Below are 17943 nucleotides of genomic sequence, written 5' to 3'. Positions count from 1 at the left end.
TCACACCTGAGTTCAATTTCAGTAGTCACCACCAGGCCTGATTACTGCCACACCTGTTTCAATCAAGAAATCACTTAAATAGGAGCTATCTGACACAGAGAAGTAGACCAAAAGCACCTCACAAGCTAGACATCATGCCAAGATCCAAAGAAATTCAGGAACAAATGAGAACAAAAGTAATTGAGATCTATCAGTCTTGTAAAGGTTATAAAGCCATTTCTAAAGCTTTGGGACTCCAGCGAACCACAGTGAGAGACATTACCCAGAAATGGCAAAAACATGGAACAGTGATGATCCTTCCCAGGAGTGGCCGGCCGACTAAAATTACCCCAAGAGCGGAGAGAAAACTCATCCGAGAGGCCACTAAAGACCCCAGGACAACATCCAAAGAACTGCAGACCTCACTTGCCTCAATTAAGGTCAGTGTTCACGACTCCACCATAAGAAAGAGACTGGGCAAAAACGGCCTGCATGGCAGATATCCAAGGCGCAAACCACTTTTATGCAAAAAGAACATTAAGGCTTGTCTCAATTTTGCTAAAAAAAACATCTCAATGATTGCCAAGACTTTTGGGAAAATACCTTGTGGACTGATGAGACAAAAGTTGAATTTTTTGGAAGGTACGTGTCCCGTTACATTTGGCGTAGAAGTAACACAGCATTTCAGCAAAAGAACATCATACCAACAGTAAAATATGGTGGTGGTAGTGTGATGGTCTGGGGTTGTTTTTGCTGCTTCAGGACCTGGAAGGCTTGCTGTGATAGATGGAACCATGAACTCTACTGTCTACTAAAAAATCCTGAAGGAGAATGTCCGGCCATCTGTTCGTCAACTCAAGCTGAAGCGATCTTGGGTGCTGCAGCAGGACAATGACCCAAAACACACCAGCAAATCCACCTCTGAATGGCTGAAGAAAAACAAAATGAAGACTTTGGAGTGGCCTAGTCAAAGTCCTGACCTGAATCCTATTGAGATGTTGTGGCATGACCTTAAAAAGGCGGTTCATGCTAGAAAACCCTCAAATAAAGCTGAATTACAACAATTCCGCAAAGATAAGTGGGCCAAAATTCCTCCAGAGCGCTGTAAAAGACTCGTTGCAAATTATTGCAAACGCTTGATTGCAGTTATTGCTGCTAAGGGTGGCCCAACCAATTATTAGGTTCAGGGGGCAATTTCTTTTTCACACAGGGCCATGTAGGTTTTGCGTTTTTTTCCTCACTAAATAATAAAAACCATCATTTAAAACTGCATTTATTTTTCGGACTATAAGACGCTCCGGACTATAAGACGCACCTAGATTTAGAGGACAAAAACCAAGGGAAAAAAAATCTGGTGCATCCATGGTGCAGGAGCATCTTATGGACCTCCCCTCCATTATGTTCCCCTTGTGCCTTCCTTATACCTCTTGTGTTCCCCGTGTCCAGTGACTCCCTGTGTCCACTGTCCTCTTTTGACCAGTGTCCCCCTGTGTCCAGTGACTCTCTGTGTCCAGTGTCCCCCTGTGTTCAGTGTCCTTGTGTGTCTAGTGACTCCTGTGTTTAGAGACCCCTGCCCTGTGTCCTCCTGTGTCTAGCGACCCATGTCCTCCTGTGTCCAGTGGCCCCCTGTGTCGTCCTGTGTTCAGTGACCCCTGTGTCCAGCGACTCCCTGTGCCCTCCTGTGTCCAGTGACCCCCTGTGCCCTCCTGTGTCCCCGGTGTCTTCCTGTGTCCAGTGACCCCTGTGTCTTCCTGTGTCCAGTGACCCCTGTGTCCTCCTGTGTCCAGTCACCCCTGTGTCCTCCTGTGTCCAGTGACCCCTGTGTCCTCCTGTGTCCAGTGACCCCTGTGTCCTCCTGTGTCCAGTGACCCCTGTGTCCTCCTGTGTCCAGTGACCCCTGTGTCCTCCTGTGTCCAGTGACCCCTGTGTCCTCCTGTGTCCAGTGACCCCTGTGTCGTCCTGTGTCCAGTGACCCCTGTGTCGTCCTGTGTCCAGTGACCCCTGTGTCGTCCTGTGTCCAGTGACCCCTGTGTCGTCCTGTGTCCAGTGACCCCTGTGTCCTCCTGTGTCCAGTGACCCCTGTGTCCTCCTGTGTCCAGTGACCCCTGTGTCCTCCTGTGTCCAGTGACCCCTGTGTCCTCCTGTGTCCAGTGACCCCTGTGTCCTCCTGTGTCCAGTGACCCCTGTGTCCTCCTGTGTCCAGTGACCCCTGTGTCCTCCTGTGTCCAGTGACCCCTGTGTCCTCCTGTGTCCAGTGACCCCTGTGTCCTCCTGTGTCCAGTGACCCCTGTGTCCTCCTGTGTCCAGTGACCCCTGTGTCCTCCTGTGTCCAGTGACCCCTGTGTCCTCCTGTGTCCAGTGACCCCTGTGTCCTCCTGTGTCCAGTGACCCCTGTGTCCTCCTGTGTCCAGTGACCCCTGTGTCCTCCTGTGTCCAGTGACCCCTGTGTCCTCCTGTGTCCAGTGACCCCTGTGTCCTCCTGTGTCCAGTGACCCCTGTGTCCTCCTGTGTCCAGTGACCCCTGTGTCCTCCTGTGTCTAGTGACCCCTGTGTCGTCCTGTGTCCAGTGACCCCTGTGTCGTCCTGTGTCCAGTGACCCCTGTGTCGTCCTGTGTCCAGTGACCCCTGTGTCCTCCTGTGTCCAGTGACCCCTGTGTCCTCCTGTGTCCAGTGACCCCTGTGTCCTCCTGTGTCCTCCTGTGTCCAGTGACCCCTGTGTCCTCCTGTGTCCAGTGACCCCTGTGTCCTCCTGTGTCCAGTGTCCTCCTGTGTCCAGTGACCCCTGTGTCCTCCTGTGTCCTGTGTCCTCCTGTGTCCAGTGACCCCTGTGTCCTCCTGTGTCCTGTGTCCTCCTGTGTCCAGTGACCCCTGTGTCCTCCTGTGTCCAGTGACCCCTGTGTCCTCCTGTGTCCAGTGACCCCTGTGTCCTCCTGTGTCCAGTGACCCCTGTGTCCTCCTGTGTCCAGTGACCCCTGTGTCCTCCTGTGTCCAGTGACCCCTGTGTCCAGTGACCCCTGTGTCCTCCTGTGTCCAGTGACCCCTGTGTCCTCCTGTGTCCTCCTGTGTCCTCCTGTGTCCTCCTGTGTCCAGTGACCCCTGTGTCCAGTGACCCCTGTGTCCTCCTGTGTCCAGTGACCCCTGTGTCCTCCTGTGTCCAGTGACCCCTGTGTCCTCCTGTGTCCAGTGACCCCTGTGTCCTCCTGTGTCTCCTGTGTTCAGTGCCCCCTGGGTCCAGTGTCCCCCTATGTCCAGTGATCCCCCCTCCTCTTTCCCTGTGCGCTCCAATGTCCTGTTCCTATGGCCGGTCTCTGTCCCCATGCACATACTTACGCTGCACCCGGAGATGCTTCAGGTACCTTTTAAGTGCCTTGAGCCAGCAGATCCATGTGAGGCAGAAAAGCTCTGACACCCCGCCTGGTCCACTGCAATGCCGATTTCCACATGCCCGCCGCTCCAGCTGAATGTTCGCCGTTCTCCCCACTGTCCTGCCTGCACGCGTAATGAAGAGGCGCCAGCAATGAATCACACAGTTTCACTTCCGATGTATACAGTACGCAGTACAACTACCAATCAGGCGGGGGGCGCTGCCCCGGACCGCCTATCACACCGCTCGCTGCTTCCTGCTCAGATGCCGTGCAGTGATTGGCCACAATGGTCCCACCCGCGAGACCATCGCTGCCTGTAATAAAACGAGCAGGAAGCTGTGATAGGCGGTCCGGGGCAGCGTGCAGGCAGGACAGTGGGGAGAACGGCGAACATTCAGCTGGAGCGGCGGGCATGTGGAAATCGGCATTGCAGTGGACCAGGCGGGGTGTCAGAGCTTTTCTGCCTCACATAGATCTGCTGGCTCAAGGCACTTAAAAGGTACCTGAAGCGTCTCCGGCTGCAGTGTGGATGCCTCTCTTTGCAGATTCGCCCGCATTGGGCTTCCTGGTACTCCTCCCGCACCGTGTACTGAGACCTGGTATGCTGGGGAGCCTGCGGACACATTCAGATTGGTGCATTCGGACTATAAGACGCAGGGACTTTTTCTTCCCACTTTTAGGGGAGAAAAAGTGCGTCTTATAGTCCGAAAAATACGGTATGTTATCTTTGACTAATAGTTAACGGTTTTTGATGAGCAGAAACATTTAAGTGTGACAAACATGCAAAAGAATACGAAATCAGGAAGGGGGCAAATAGTTTTTCACATCACTGTAAGTCTATCCCAATATGTGACCCTCTTAATGTTGGAATTTTTTCAAAATCTCTAGTATAAATCTACTTGGGAAAGTTAATGGTTGCACTTTGGAACCAGGATGGGTTAACGGCTCCACTGTATAAAGCATCACATCAATTAACTCTTCTTGGTCCCCACTTGCAGCCAGTAACCCTCCTGGGCCTAAAATATATCAATTTATTTTTTTGAGTTTGTACATTATCATCTCCTCAACTGCAGAGTATGAAATAATGACCTTCAGTCAATGCTGGTTTCTTGCCTGTAATGCTGATCTCTAACCTTTGTAAAATCAAAATCTCTCACCGGTAACAAGTACACAGTGTAGGAAAATCAGAACACTTCTGCATATTTGTTCTAGGTCAGCTACTTGGATTATTATAGTCAAGGGAATCAGCATTACAGTTGTGATACAAGCAGTTTGTAGGAACATGTTAAAAAGAAAAAAAATCACAGCTTCAATATATATGCACATTCATTTAATTAACTTAACTGGCTGTAGACATAGGATTATAGTTGAACATGGACCCCAGTTCAGCAGCTGTGGACTTGTTTTAATTATCTAATCTGTTGCTCTGAGAATACATGTATACACAGTCAACAGAGGCCAGTAACCGAGTACTTCTCTTTTCTTGGGGAAATCATAGGGGCTGTTTATAAAGATGTGGAAAACTGATTACAAATCACTCCTTTGTACTTGCTATATTTATAAAGAACAGATTTTTTTTCATGTTGGCAGTCTGTGCTTAGATTACTTCCCCTAAAGTTGCAATCTAATGCTTCATTTGCTCAAATGGAGCCTTGGATCAGAGGTGGAGATGAGCCTAATACCCCAAAAGGTGGTGATGGTGGGGGTCTCTATTCACTTATTCCACTGATCAAGTTTTTATAGTACACTTGATTAGAGCCGGAACAAGGTCCTCCAGCGCCCAAGGCTGAGACACCAAAGTGTGCCCCCCCCATCCCTCCCACTCCAGCCGTCACACACTGATTGCTATTAGACTAAGAGGTGCCCCGGGGCCCCCAACACCTTAATCTCTAGTTATCTGGCTTGCAGTCTCTGCCATGTATCCCTTTTTCTTATTTCTCTGCTTCAAACACAATAGTGGAATGAAAGCTGAGTGAATTGTGCACTGCGCCCTGAGACTGGAGCCTCTCTCGCCTTTACCTCGGCCCGGCCCTGCAAATGGGGGAGTATTTAGTATAAATGGGGGAGTATTTAGTATAAATGGGGGAGTATTTAGTATAAATGGGGGAGTATTTAGTATAAATGGGGGAGTATTTAGTATAAATGGGGGAGTATTTAGTATAAATGGGGGAGTATTTAGTATAAATGGGGGAGTATTTAGTATAAATGGGGGAGTATTTAGTATAAATGGGGGAGTATTTAGTATAAATGGGGGAGTATTAAGTATAAATGGGGGAGTATGGGGGAGTATTTAGTATAAATGGGGGAGTATGGAGAAGTATTTAGTATACATGGGGGAGTATTTAGTATACATGGGGGAGTATTTAGTATACATGGGGGAGTATTTAGTATACATGGGGGAGTATTTTGTATAAATGGGGGAGTATTTTGTATAAATGGGGGAGTATTTGGTAGAAATGGAGGAGTATTTGGTAGAAATGGAGGAGTATTTAGTAGAAATGGGGGAGTATTTAGTAGAAATGGGGGAGTATTTAGTAGAAATGGGGAAGTATAAATGGGGGAAGTATGAAGTATAAATGGGGGAAGTATTTAGTATAAATGGGGGAAGTATTTAGTATAAATGGGGGAAGTATGAAGTATAAATGGGGGAGTATTTAGTATAAATGGGGGAAGTATGAAGTATAAATGGGGGAAGTATGAAGTATAAATGGGGGAAGTATGAAGTATAAATGGGGGAAGTATTTAGTATAAATGGGGGAAGTATTTAGTATAAATGGGGGAGTATTTAGTATAAATGGGGGAGTATTTAGTAGAAATGGGGGAGTATTTAGTAGAAATGGGGGAGTATTTAGTAGAAATGGGGGAAGTATTTAGTATAAATGGGGGAGTATTTAGTAGAAAGTGGAAGACTACCACCCATGGGGGAGTATTAAGTATAAATGGGGGAGTATGGGGGAGTATTTAGTGTAAATGGGGGAGTATTTAGTGTAAATGGGGGAGTATTTAGTGTAAATGGGGGAGTATTTAGTGTAAATGGGGGAGTATTTAGTGTAAATGGGTCAGTATTTAGTGTAAATGGGGGAGTATTTAGTGTAAATGGGGGAGTAAATTAGTATAAATGGGGGAGTATTTAGTATAAATGGGGGAGTATTTAGTATACATGGGGGAGTATTTAGTATACATGGGGGAGTATTTAGTATACATGGGGGAGTATTTAGTATACATGGGGGAGTATTTAGTGTAAATGGGGGAGTATTTAGTGTAAATGGGGGAGTAAATTAGTATAAATGGGGGAGTATTTAGTATACATGGGGGAGTATTTAGTATACATGGGGGAGTATTTAGTATACATGGGGGAGTATTTAGTATACATGGGGGAGTATTTAGTATACATGGGGGAGTATTTAGTGTAAATGGGGGAGTATTTAGTGTAAATGGGGGAGTATTTAGTATAAATGGGGGAGTATTTAGTATAAATGGGGGAGTATTTAGTATAAATGGGGGAGTATGGGGGAGTATTTAGTATACATGGGGGAGTATTTAGTATAAATGGGGGAGTATTTAGTATAAATGGGGGAGTATTTAGTATAAATGGGGGAGTATTTAGTATAAATGGGGGAAGTATTACGTATAAATGGGGGAGTATTTAGTGTAAATGGGGGAGTATTTAGTGTAAATGGGGGAGTATTTAGTATAAATGGGGGAGTATTTAGTATAAATGGGGGAGTATTTAGTATAAATGGGGGAGTATGGGGGAGTATTTAGTATACATGGGGGAGTATTTAGTATACATGGGGGAGTATTTAGTAGAAATGGGGGAGTATTTAGTAGAAATGGGGGAGTATTTAGTATACATGGGGGAGTATTTAGTATACATGGGGGAGTATTTAGTATACATGGGGGAGTATTTAGTATACATGGGGGAGTATTTAGTATACATGGGGGAGTATTTAGTATACATGGGGGAGTATTTAGTATACATAGGGGAGTATTTAGTAGAAATGGGGGAGTATTTAGTATACATGGGGGAGTATTTAGTATACATGGGGGAGTATGAAGTATAAATGGGGGAAGTATGAAGTATAAATGGGGGAAGTATGAAGTATAAATGGGGGAAGTATGAAGTATAAATGGGGGAGTACTTAGTAGAAATGGGGGAGTATTTAGTAAAAATGGGGGAGTATTAACCACTTGAGGACCGTGGGCTTTACCCGCCTTAAAGGACCAGGCACTTTTTTTCCATTCAGACCACTGCAGCTTTCACGGTTTATTGCTCGCTCATACAACCTACCACCTAAATGAATTTTGGCTCCTTTTCTTGTCACTAATAAAGCTTTCTTTTGGTGCTATTTGATTGCTGCTGCGATTTTTACTTTTTATTATATTTATCAAAAAAGACATGAATTTTGGCAAAAAAAATGATTTTTTTAACTTTCTGTGCTGACATTTTTCAAATAAAGTAAAATTTCTGTATACATGCAGCACGAAAAATGTGGACAAACATGTTTTTGATAAAAAAAACAAAAAAAACATTCAGTGTATATTTATTGGTTTGGGTAAAAGTTATAGCGTTTACAAACTATGGTGCAAAAAGTGAATTTTCCCATTTTCAAGCATCTATGACTTTTCTGACCCCCTGTCATGTTTCATGAGGGGCTAGAATTCCAGTATAGTATAAATACCCCCCAAATGACGCCATTTTGGAAAGAAGACATCCCAAAGTATTCACTGAGAGGCATAGTGAGTTCATAGAAGATATTATTTTCTGTCACAAGTAAGCGGAATATTACACTTTGTGACAAAAAAAAAAAAAGTTTCCATTTCTTCTAACTTGCGACAAAAAAAAAATGAAATCTGCCACGGACTCACCATGCCCCTCTCTGAATACCTTGAAGTGTCTACTTTCCAAAATGTGGTCATTTGTGGGGTGTGTTTACTGTCATCGCATTTTGGGGGCTGCTAATTTGTAAGCACCCCAGTAAAGCCTAAAGGTGCTCATTGGACTTTGGGCCCCTTAGCGCAGTTAGGCTGCAAAAAAGTGCCACACATGTGGTATTGCCGTACTCAGTAGAAGTAGTATAATGTGTTTTGGGGTGTATTTTTACACATACCGATGCTGGGTGGTAGAAATATCTCTGTAAATGACAATTTTTTATTTTTTTTTACACACAATTGTCCATTTACAGAGATCTTTCTCCCACTCAGCATGGGTATGTGTAAAAATACACCACAAAACACATTATACTACTTCTCCTGAGTACGGCGATACCACGTGTGGCACTTTTTTGCACCCTAACTGCGCTAAGGGGCCCAAAGTCCAATGAGTACCTTTAGGATTTCACAGGTCATTTTTGTTTCAAGACTACTCCTCACGGTTTAGGGCCCCTAAAATGCCAGGGCAGTATAGGAACCACACTAATGACCCCATTTTAGAAAGAAGACACCCCAAGGTATTTCGTTAGGAGTATGGTGAGTTCATAGAAGTTTTTATTTTTTTGTCACAAGTTAGCGGAAATTGATTTTAATTTTTTTTCACAAAGTGTCATTTTCCGCTAATTTGTGACAAAAAATAAAATCTTCTATGAACTCACCATACTCCTAACGGAATACCTTTGGGTGTCTTCTTTCTAGAATGGGGTCATTTGTGGGGTTCCTATACTGCCCTGGCATTGTAGGGGCCCTAAACCGTGAGGAGTAGTCTTGAAACCAAATGTCGCAAAATGACCTGTGAAATCCTAAAGGTACTCATTGGACTTTGGGCCCCTTAGCGCACTTAGGGTGCAAAAAAGTGCCACACATGTGGTACCGCCGTACTCAGGAAAAGTAGTATAATGTGTTTTGGGGTGTATTTTTACACATACCCATGCTGGGTGGATGAAATATCTCTGTAAATGACAATTGTTTGATTTTTTTTTTTTTTACACACAATTGTCCATTTACAGAGAGATTTCTCCCACCCAGCATGGGTATGTGTAAAAATACACCCCAAAACACATTATACTACTTTTCCTGAGTACGGCGGTACCACATGTGTGACACTTTTTTGCAGCCTAGGTGCGCTAAGGGGCCCAACGTCCTATTCACAGGTCATTTTGAGGCATTTGTTTTCTAGACTACTCCTCACGGTTTAGGGCCCCTAAAATGCCAGGGCAGTATAGGAACCCCACAAGTGACCCCATTTTAGAAAGAAGACACCCTAAGTTATTCCGTTCATAGAGTTCATAGAAGATTTTATTTTTTGTCACAAGTTAGTGAAAAATTACACTTTGTGAAAAAAAAACAATAAAAATCAATTTCCGCTAACTTTTGACAAAAAATAAAACCTTCTATGAACTCGCCATACACCTAACAGAATACATTGGGGTGACTTTTTTTCTAAAAGGGGGTCACTTGTGGGGTTCCTATACCGCCCTGGCATTTTACGGGCCCAAAACCGTGAGTAGTCTGGAAACCAAATGTCTCAAAATTACTGTTCAGGGGTATAAGCATCTGCAAATTTTGATGACAGGTGGTCTATGAGGGGGCGAATTTTGTGGAACCGGTCATAGGCAGGGTGGCCTTTTAGATGACAGGTTGTATTGGGCCTGATCTGATGGATAGGAGTGCTAGGGGGTGACAGGAGGTGATTGATGGGTGTCTCAGGGGGTGGTTAGAGGGGAAAATAGATGCAATCAATGCACTGGGGAGGTGATCGGAAGGGGGTCTGAGGGGGATCTGAGGGTTTGGCCGAGTGATCAGGAGCCCACACGGGGCAAATTAGGGCCTGATCTGATGGGTAGGTGTGCTAGGGGGTGACAGGAGGTGATTGATGGGTGTCTCAAGGTGTGATTAGAGGGGGGAATAGATGCAAGCAATGCACTGGCGAGGTGATCAGGGCTGGGGTCTGAGGGCGTTCTGAGGGTGTGGGCGGGTGATTGAGCGCCCTAGGGGCAGATAGGGGTCTAATCTGATGGATAGCAGAGACAGGGGGTGATTGATGGGTAATTAGTGGGTGTTTGGAGGAGAGAACAGATGTAAACAATGCACTTAGGAGGTGATCTGACGTTGGATCTGCGGGCAATCTATTGGTGTGGTTGGGTGATCAGATTGCCCGCAAGGGGCAGGTTAGGGGCTGATTGATGGGTGGCAGTGCCAGGGGGTGATTGATGGGTGGCAGTGCCAGGGGGTGATTGATGGGTGGCAGTGCCAGGGGGTGATTGATGGGTGATTGACAGGTGATCAGTGGGTTATTACAGGGAAGAACAGATGTAAATATTGCACTGGCGAATTGATAATGGGGGGTCTGAGGGCAATCTGAGCGTGTAGGCGGGTGATTGGGTGCCCGCAAGGGGCAGATTAGGGTCTGATCTGATGGGTAACAGTGATAGTGGGTGATTGATGGGTAATTAGTGGGTGTTTAGGGTAGAGAACAGATGTAAACACTGCACTTGGGAGGTGATCTGACGTCGTATCTGCGGGCGATCTATTGGTGTGGGTGATCAGATTGCCCGCAAGGGGCAGGTTAGGGGCTGATTGATGGGTGGCAGTGACAGGGGGTGATTGATGGGTGATCAGGGGGATAGAGGTATACAGTACACAGGGGGGGGTCTGTGGAGAATCTGAGGGGTGGGGGGTGATCAGGAGTCAGTCCCCAGGGGGCAGTTTAGGGTTAAAAAAAAAACAGCGTTGACAGATAGTGACAGGGAGTGATTGATGGGTGATTAGGGGGGTGATTGGGTGTAAACAGGGGTCTGGGGGGTGGGCAGGGGGGGGGTCTGAGGGGTGCTGTGGGCGATCAGGGGGCAGGGGGGGGAGATCAGTGTGCTTGGGTGCAGAATAGGGTGGCTGCAGCCTGCCCTGGTGGTCCCTCGTACACTGGGACCACCAGGGCAGGAGGCAGCCTGTATAATACACTTTGTAAACATTACAAAGTGTATTATACACTTTCCGTGCGGCGATCGTGGGGTTAACATCCCGCCGGCGCTTCCGTATGGCCGGCGGGATGTTGCGGCGGGTGAGCGGAGTCAGGCGCCGGTGGAGGATCGCGTCACGGATGACGCGATCGCTCCGCCCATGTCCCTACAAGGACCGCCGCCTTTGGACATGAGCTGGTCCTTACGGGGTCCACTTCCCGGCCGCCTCTGTGCGTTAGGCTGTCGGGAAGTGGTTAAGTATAAATGACTTGATCCACACCACGAGCAATGAATGGGTATTTGATGGAAACATCCAATTTCTCCACATTCCCCTTATTCAAGGCAGTAGTGTACTTAATTTTCAAAGTTCTGGACACTGATGATGCTGACTACCACTGACGAACATGAGCAAGTAAACATGGATGGCAAACTGAAAATGACTAACCTTTCCCAGGGAACTGCTGATTGTCATGTTTATAATTGTGGTGATCACCAGTTTGACAGGAATGTGCCATTATTTTTAACACTTTGAAAGCTGATCACCACATATTATAAATGGGTCTCATAAAAATAAATTGAAAGACCGAGGCTGGCTAGTTAACTATTCCTCTGAAAGTGATAAGTGTTGTTTGGTATCTAAAGATAACAAGGTGGTTGCCAAATTCGATGAACCCATCTTGTCTCTCTATGAACTTTCACCCTGAAGATGTATTATGTTCCCATGGGGCCTCCTATTAGCGTCTCCCTTAATTGCTCCCCCAATAAATAACAACACTACGACCCACACGCTACTTCCTGTAGACATGTGATACACGAAATCCTTTGTACTCACTTATTATGGGAAATCGCAGTACACCCACACAATTTCACATTGTTTTCTTTGCACAGTAGGGTTGGCTGGAGTTTTTAAATGCAAAATAATGAGTTGTTACACTATGCCCAGTGTTTGATGTGACTATACCTTTGTTCACAGGTTTGTTTAATCTGTGAAGAACCCAGTGTGTGGCTTGCCTAATGTGTTACCTCTGACTGGTATAAGTAATGGAAAGCATTAGAAGCCTGATTGTTGATAACATTTTCTATTTTGTGAAACCTGTATAGAAAAATCATAGCTCCACTGTATATAGTACAGCAGCCTGTTTGCTATTGGTTATAATTTCATTGGTGCATTTTGAGCATTACATGGCACATGTAACCTATTACAGGCTTTTGTGCTGTGAGGTACGGATGAGTGCATTGTAGTAGTTATGCCATTAACAGTCCAATCTTGTGCGAATGATCAACGGATTTGATCATACAATACAATGAATTAAAAAAAAAAATTGATGGCATCGATCGGGCGATTAAATGGTACAATTTTTTTTTTTATCAGTTGGAAGAAATATGATGATATGAGCGATAAGTCGTAATCAAAATGATCATGATTGTACCAACCCCGGAGAGATTTTATAACTATTTACAAATCCAATTGATTTTTATATCCGCAATTCTGACCTGCTGTAAGAATAAAGCCTGATGTGTAGCCGTGTCACTAATAGAGATGGTTAATGAGATGGAAATAATTCTGCATTGATGCTGATTTATGCAAAGGTATGCACTCTTTGCTCATAAAATCAAATAATATGATATGTTGTTAAAACTTGGTTTGGTGACTACGAATTAAAGGGTACCTGAGACGGATGAAAAGAAAACTTTTATACATACCAGGGGCTTCCTCCAGCTCCCTTCAGGCCAATAAGTCCCTCGCTGTCCTCCACCACCACCTGGATCTTCTGCTATCAGCCAGTCAGCGCAGTCCGGCCACGTGCCGCTCCTACAGCCAGGAGCATTCTGCACCTGCGCAATAGTGCTGTGCAGGTGTAGTACGCTCCCGGCGGCGGAGTGTTTGCATGCACATTACGCCAGACTCGCTCAAGTACCTGGACTCCTAGCAGAAGATCCAGGTGGCGAAGGAGGACAAGGAGGGACTGATTAGCCTGAAGGGGGCTAGAGGAAGCCCCAGGTATGTATAGAACTAATTTCATCTGTCTCAGGTTTACTTTGTTACATAGTAGTACTATACTCTACATATGCACTCCCTGCAGAGCTGCAGGGAATCCACTGAGAATGTTGTGCACATTGAACACAGAGGTGTTGTGTATCACCCATAAACCTGGTTCAGATTCTGTATGTAGAATGTGTAATAGAGGAAGAATCGCCTCATTCTCCTGCAGAGTACCTGCACTTCACTGTTACATGTACCCACAGTCACATTACCTAGGGCCTGATCCATGTTCAGATTGTGCATGAAGAATGTGTAATAGAGGAAGAATCTTATCATTCTTGCATATACCCACAGTTACATTGCCTAGGGCCTGACAGATGTTTTTTTCCAGTCTGTACCTTTTTCAAGTACTCTTGCCAAGGACTAGTTTTAGTCTATGACTAAAGGGAATAAATATGGCCGTCTACATCTCCTTCTCACTTCAGTTGTCTTTTAAAATCACTTGTTCTGGCCAGCTGGACCAGTGCATTTTGTCATCTGGCTGTACTGAGGTTGATGCCTGGTTGATTGACTGTGATATATCACCATAGTCTTGTTTCTTTGCTTTAGCCAGCGCCACAAGGCAGAGCAACTACAGGGCTGACTACCATAAGAGCTGCACCATTACCCTATGGTGGACCCCCTCAGTACTGATCCTTTGGTTTGCATGATTTGCACATGTGTATAAACTTATTGTTGCAACATATTTTAAAGCATACCAAATAAAGGTTATATTTTAGGTTATCCCTCTTCCTTCCCAGAGACACACTCACTCACTCACTGTTTTTAGCTTTGTAGAGTCAACAGTAAAGTGATCATAATCCGGTTTGAGTACTCATCCCAGAAGGACATCTTTCAGAGTTATAAATCCAGTGCATATTCAGAAGCTTACTTAACAGTGGCAGTCATATTCTCCATCAATTACATGATTGCAATACTGTAGCATAGGCTCACATGTAATGGGATGAATTTATCCCTTCTTAGCAACATAAAACATGTCGCTTATAATTTATTTATTGTATTTATAAAGCTTCTATGCATACTTGGAATACCCACTACCCTTTCACCCTGTGTTATAAAACTGGACAGGTGACCAGTGGATGACCACAGTTTGCAGCAAATACTGAGACAAGAAATTGCATGTAATGTTTACTGTTAAAGAAATTCTATAACCAAAATACATGCAAAAGGATACCAAAATACAGTGTGCAAACCAACCCCAGTGAAAATATTTAAAAATGTACAGCCAGCGCAGTACAGAAGGCATCAGGTAATGAGCAATGTCATTACAGAATGCAATGTTTAGCAATATATAAGCATAGCATAGGTAACGGAACAGGATCAACAATGCAAAATTCTGGCAATGCTCGGTCTTTGAAGAGTTCTCGCGTAGAGAGGCCACACCTGCTGCATAATGAATCCGGACAACCAGTACAATACAGGCAGGCCAAAGCAGCACAAAGGCTAAGTGGACAGAATGGGGCCACCTGCTGGTGGGCTGCTGAAATCCAAGGTTTAACTGTGCCAACAGCAGGCAGAAAACAGCAGGCCTTGATTTTTAACTGCTTATTATCCACACCCAATTAAGGTAACAATTTGGTCCATCTTAACCCCACCCTCCAATTCAAAGAAGGAAATGGTGGGTTTTCCTAAATGTGACAACCCTTCAGGTAAAGGGGCGAACCACCAACTGCACCAGTTTTCAACTCAGGAAGAGACTAGAGCTGGAGTTTTAAAGTAACATATGTACACATGCCTACGATTATTATGACATTGTTGAACAAGCAACCCATGCATCCAGTATAGCAATAAAGCTACGGTAAATCACGTTTTTACCTATTGTATATCTCAACAGGCTTAAAATAGGGGATATGTCTATACAGGCATGGGTGTAACATCCAGTGTCACAAGGAAGTAACTGAGGAGGCCACCGCTCTACACACGCCAAGATAGCCATAAAATGCTGATGGTCAAATTATGGAAAAAAATATTTAGTAATATTTAATTCAGTGAGTAATGCTTGGTTTAAAAAAAAAAACCACCATGAGTTTTGAGGAGGATCTGATCAAAATCCCCATTTTTTGATGTGTCTATACATCCTGTCAAGGGCAAAAAAAACCTCATGATTAGTGTATTACTACAATGATTCTTATTAAAGTGTTATGAAATTGGAGTATATGCCAGCTCTTTAGTTTTGCCCATATAAAAAAAAAATCTACAGATCCACAAGTAAACAAGGAACTTAGTTGGTTAAGTTGGTCCCTTAATGTAAACGTGTGCAAGATATGCACGCCCTGCATGGGTAAGTGCAATTAAATATGCAATGTTCACTCTTCAATGCATCAAAATCTCACAAAACATAAGCTTGCCAAAGCACAAACTTGGGGTTCTGTTGGAACTATAAAGTATTGAAGTGCTGAATTCTTAAGGCTCCCCCCTCAAAAGCCTTGTCTATTGTGCATTTCCTCTGCACTTGGTGGAACTGTCCCATAGGGATATCCGCATATAATGTTGTCTGGAAACCATACGCTGGCATCAAAGAATGGGCAGAGATAGCTTTCCTTTAAAGTGTCTATAGCTGTTCTTCATCCCAATGGATAGCTTAAGATTTAAGAAAGGTTTACAAAATGCTGAAGGTGAGCCAAAGATGTATTGCCTGTGTACGTGTGGCACATGCACACAACAAGGCCTTCGCTTATAAACAATTCACAGCAGTGGATCACAAATTGTCCTCAAAGCTGCACCTTGCATCTAGCAGTACCGGGTGCCTGCAAAAATAGACATTACTTCTAAAGGAACAAGATAAAACTCATTGTGGCAGTATTCCATATTTACCATTTCTACTAAAAAGCATCAGACCATAGCTACAATGCAATTGTGGGGTATGCTAATATATAGGGGGCTTCACAGTCTCCTCAGAATTTTGATTGTCCTGGGATTAATGTTTTCTTTTTGTCTTTGTAGGTGTCAGAAGTGGGCCAAATTTTATCTGAAATGAAGAAACAAACGTTGTACAGTGATCCTTTGTTTTTTGTTTTTTTTTTAGGAAAGAAATGTCACCAAAGGATAGTCATAGGGCTATGGTGGTAACATTCAGGGAAGATGCTCCTACTTGGAGCACAGTTCAAAAGTCAGTATCTGCATTCAAACAGGAAAGGATAAATCACCCCCACTCAGAAAAACTGGTAGAGAAAATCACTCAGAAAAATGTGGAAAAGATGCAAGATTTGGTGATGACAGACAGATGGTTAACTGCTCACCAGGCTGAGGAGACAGTATTCCACAACTGCCAGTTGACTATTCTGCCATTATTTGGATTTGAGCAAGGTTTCGATCACAATCATTTTGACTGCAGATAAAGAAGAAAAAAAAACATTGAGGAGGCAGGTGTCTCCCAGGAAATCTCTTCCTCTTTATAGTTAATCAAGTAACATTCATGCATTGATTAGTGACTGTGAATGAAACAAGCTCATCATTTTCCCCCAGAATCAATGCAACAGCACAGTGGAAGTACAAAAGTCCACCAGTTCTCCCCCCCCCCCCCCCCCCCCCCTCAAGTTTTCAATCTGCAAAGAAAGTGGTGGTGGCTTGGTGGCTCAGAGGTGGCTACATTGTCAAAAAGGCCACAACTTTTGTATTAACTTGTGTTGGCATCAGGCCACAAACTTAGACAGAAATACAAATTATACTGGTGTTTTAACCCTTCTTTATACTATCCTAAATAAACACAATTATTTTTGTCTGAAGTTACAGGCTTTGTGCTCATTAAAGAAATCTTAAATTAAGTGAATTATTTGCAATCTTTTGTAGTGATATTTTGATAAGCCAGTGTTGGTATATCGGATCGACCACTGGATGGCACTACTGCCTTTATTTTCACACATATGAGCAGCTTTAGCTTGTTGTTATACATTAGATGGTAGCGCACCAGAAAATGGAATAAATTGCCTGTGCAAAATAATTTCATAGTAAATTAAAACACACAAGATATTTATATGTAAATTGAAACCAGGTTAATTGAACTAAAGGGTGACAGGATCCATTTGGGGAAATCACACTGACAATAGGCACTCTGTGCTTCGCTGTGCACAATGTTTTTCAGTTGCAATATGGTCCCTGTCATTAAGGACTCTAAGTTGGCAACAATAGCTGTCTCTTATCTGAGGAAACTAAACCTAGTGTGAATGTGCCATTGTCTTTTTTTTTGTGGGAAAAAACAAAGCACTTCTAATTCTCTGCAGAATAAAAATGTGATTAATCAAAATTGGGAAGATGGTTCATGATTGTCCTTCAAAGGGTTAAGATAATATCTAGTTTCCATGGCAACCCGAATGCAGACTCTGCAGGTACGGAATAAACTGTTGTTGGAGTGCATTAAGGCAGCTGGTCTCCTGGCTGGTGAAGGGCACGATAAATGTATTTAGTTGCAGAATTTATATAGCCCTCATTTTCATGAAGCTGACTACAGTCGTGAGAATTAAAATGTATTCCTGTTCTCCCTGCAGACAATATCCTGCCTATCTGAGTCTCTCAGCTGATTTTGTGTTATTTGCAAACCTTATTATCTTCTTTCTTGCACCAATAGCCATTCTAGTTTGTATGTTAGCTGTGATTAGTTAATACTTTATGGAGATGTAGTTGTCTGTCTTATGATTACTGCCAAACACTTGTAGAAATTGCTTTG

At 44.0% G+C, this 17943-nt stretch overlaps 1 protein-coding gene across 5 annotated transcripts in view; it reads left to right on the top strand.

Annotated features, from left to right (window-relative positions):
* The window catches only part of LOC137535911 (peroxisomal leader peptide-processing protease-like), a 177438-nt gene that overhangs the window by 48704 nt on the left and 110791 nt on the right, over nucleotides 1-17943 (top strand). For 2 of the 5 annotated variants that reach the window (XM_068257789.1, XM_068257784.1), the window contains one exon: nucleotides 16306-17523. The exons of 2 other annotated variants lie outside the window; for them this stretch is intronic. The gene's annotated coding sequence lies outside the window, so the exon portion shown is untranslated. One more of the 5 variants, XM_068257786.1, reaches the window with a different exon arrangement.

This window comes from Hyperolius riggenbachi, chromosome 10, assembly GCF_040937935.1.
Source record: "Hyperolius riggenbachi isolate aHypRig1 chromosome 10, aHypRig1.pri, whole genome shotgun sequence".
In the NCBI taxonomy this organism is placed as follows: domain Eukaryota; kingdom Metazoa; phylum Chordata; class Amphibia; order Anura; family Hyperoliidae; genus Hyperolius; species Hyperolius riggenbachi.
This window is presented reverse-complemented; position numbering and strand designations above follow the sequence as displayed.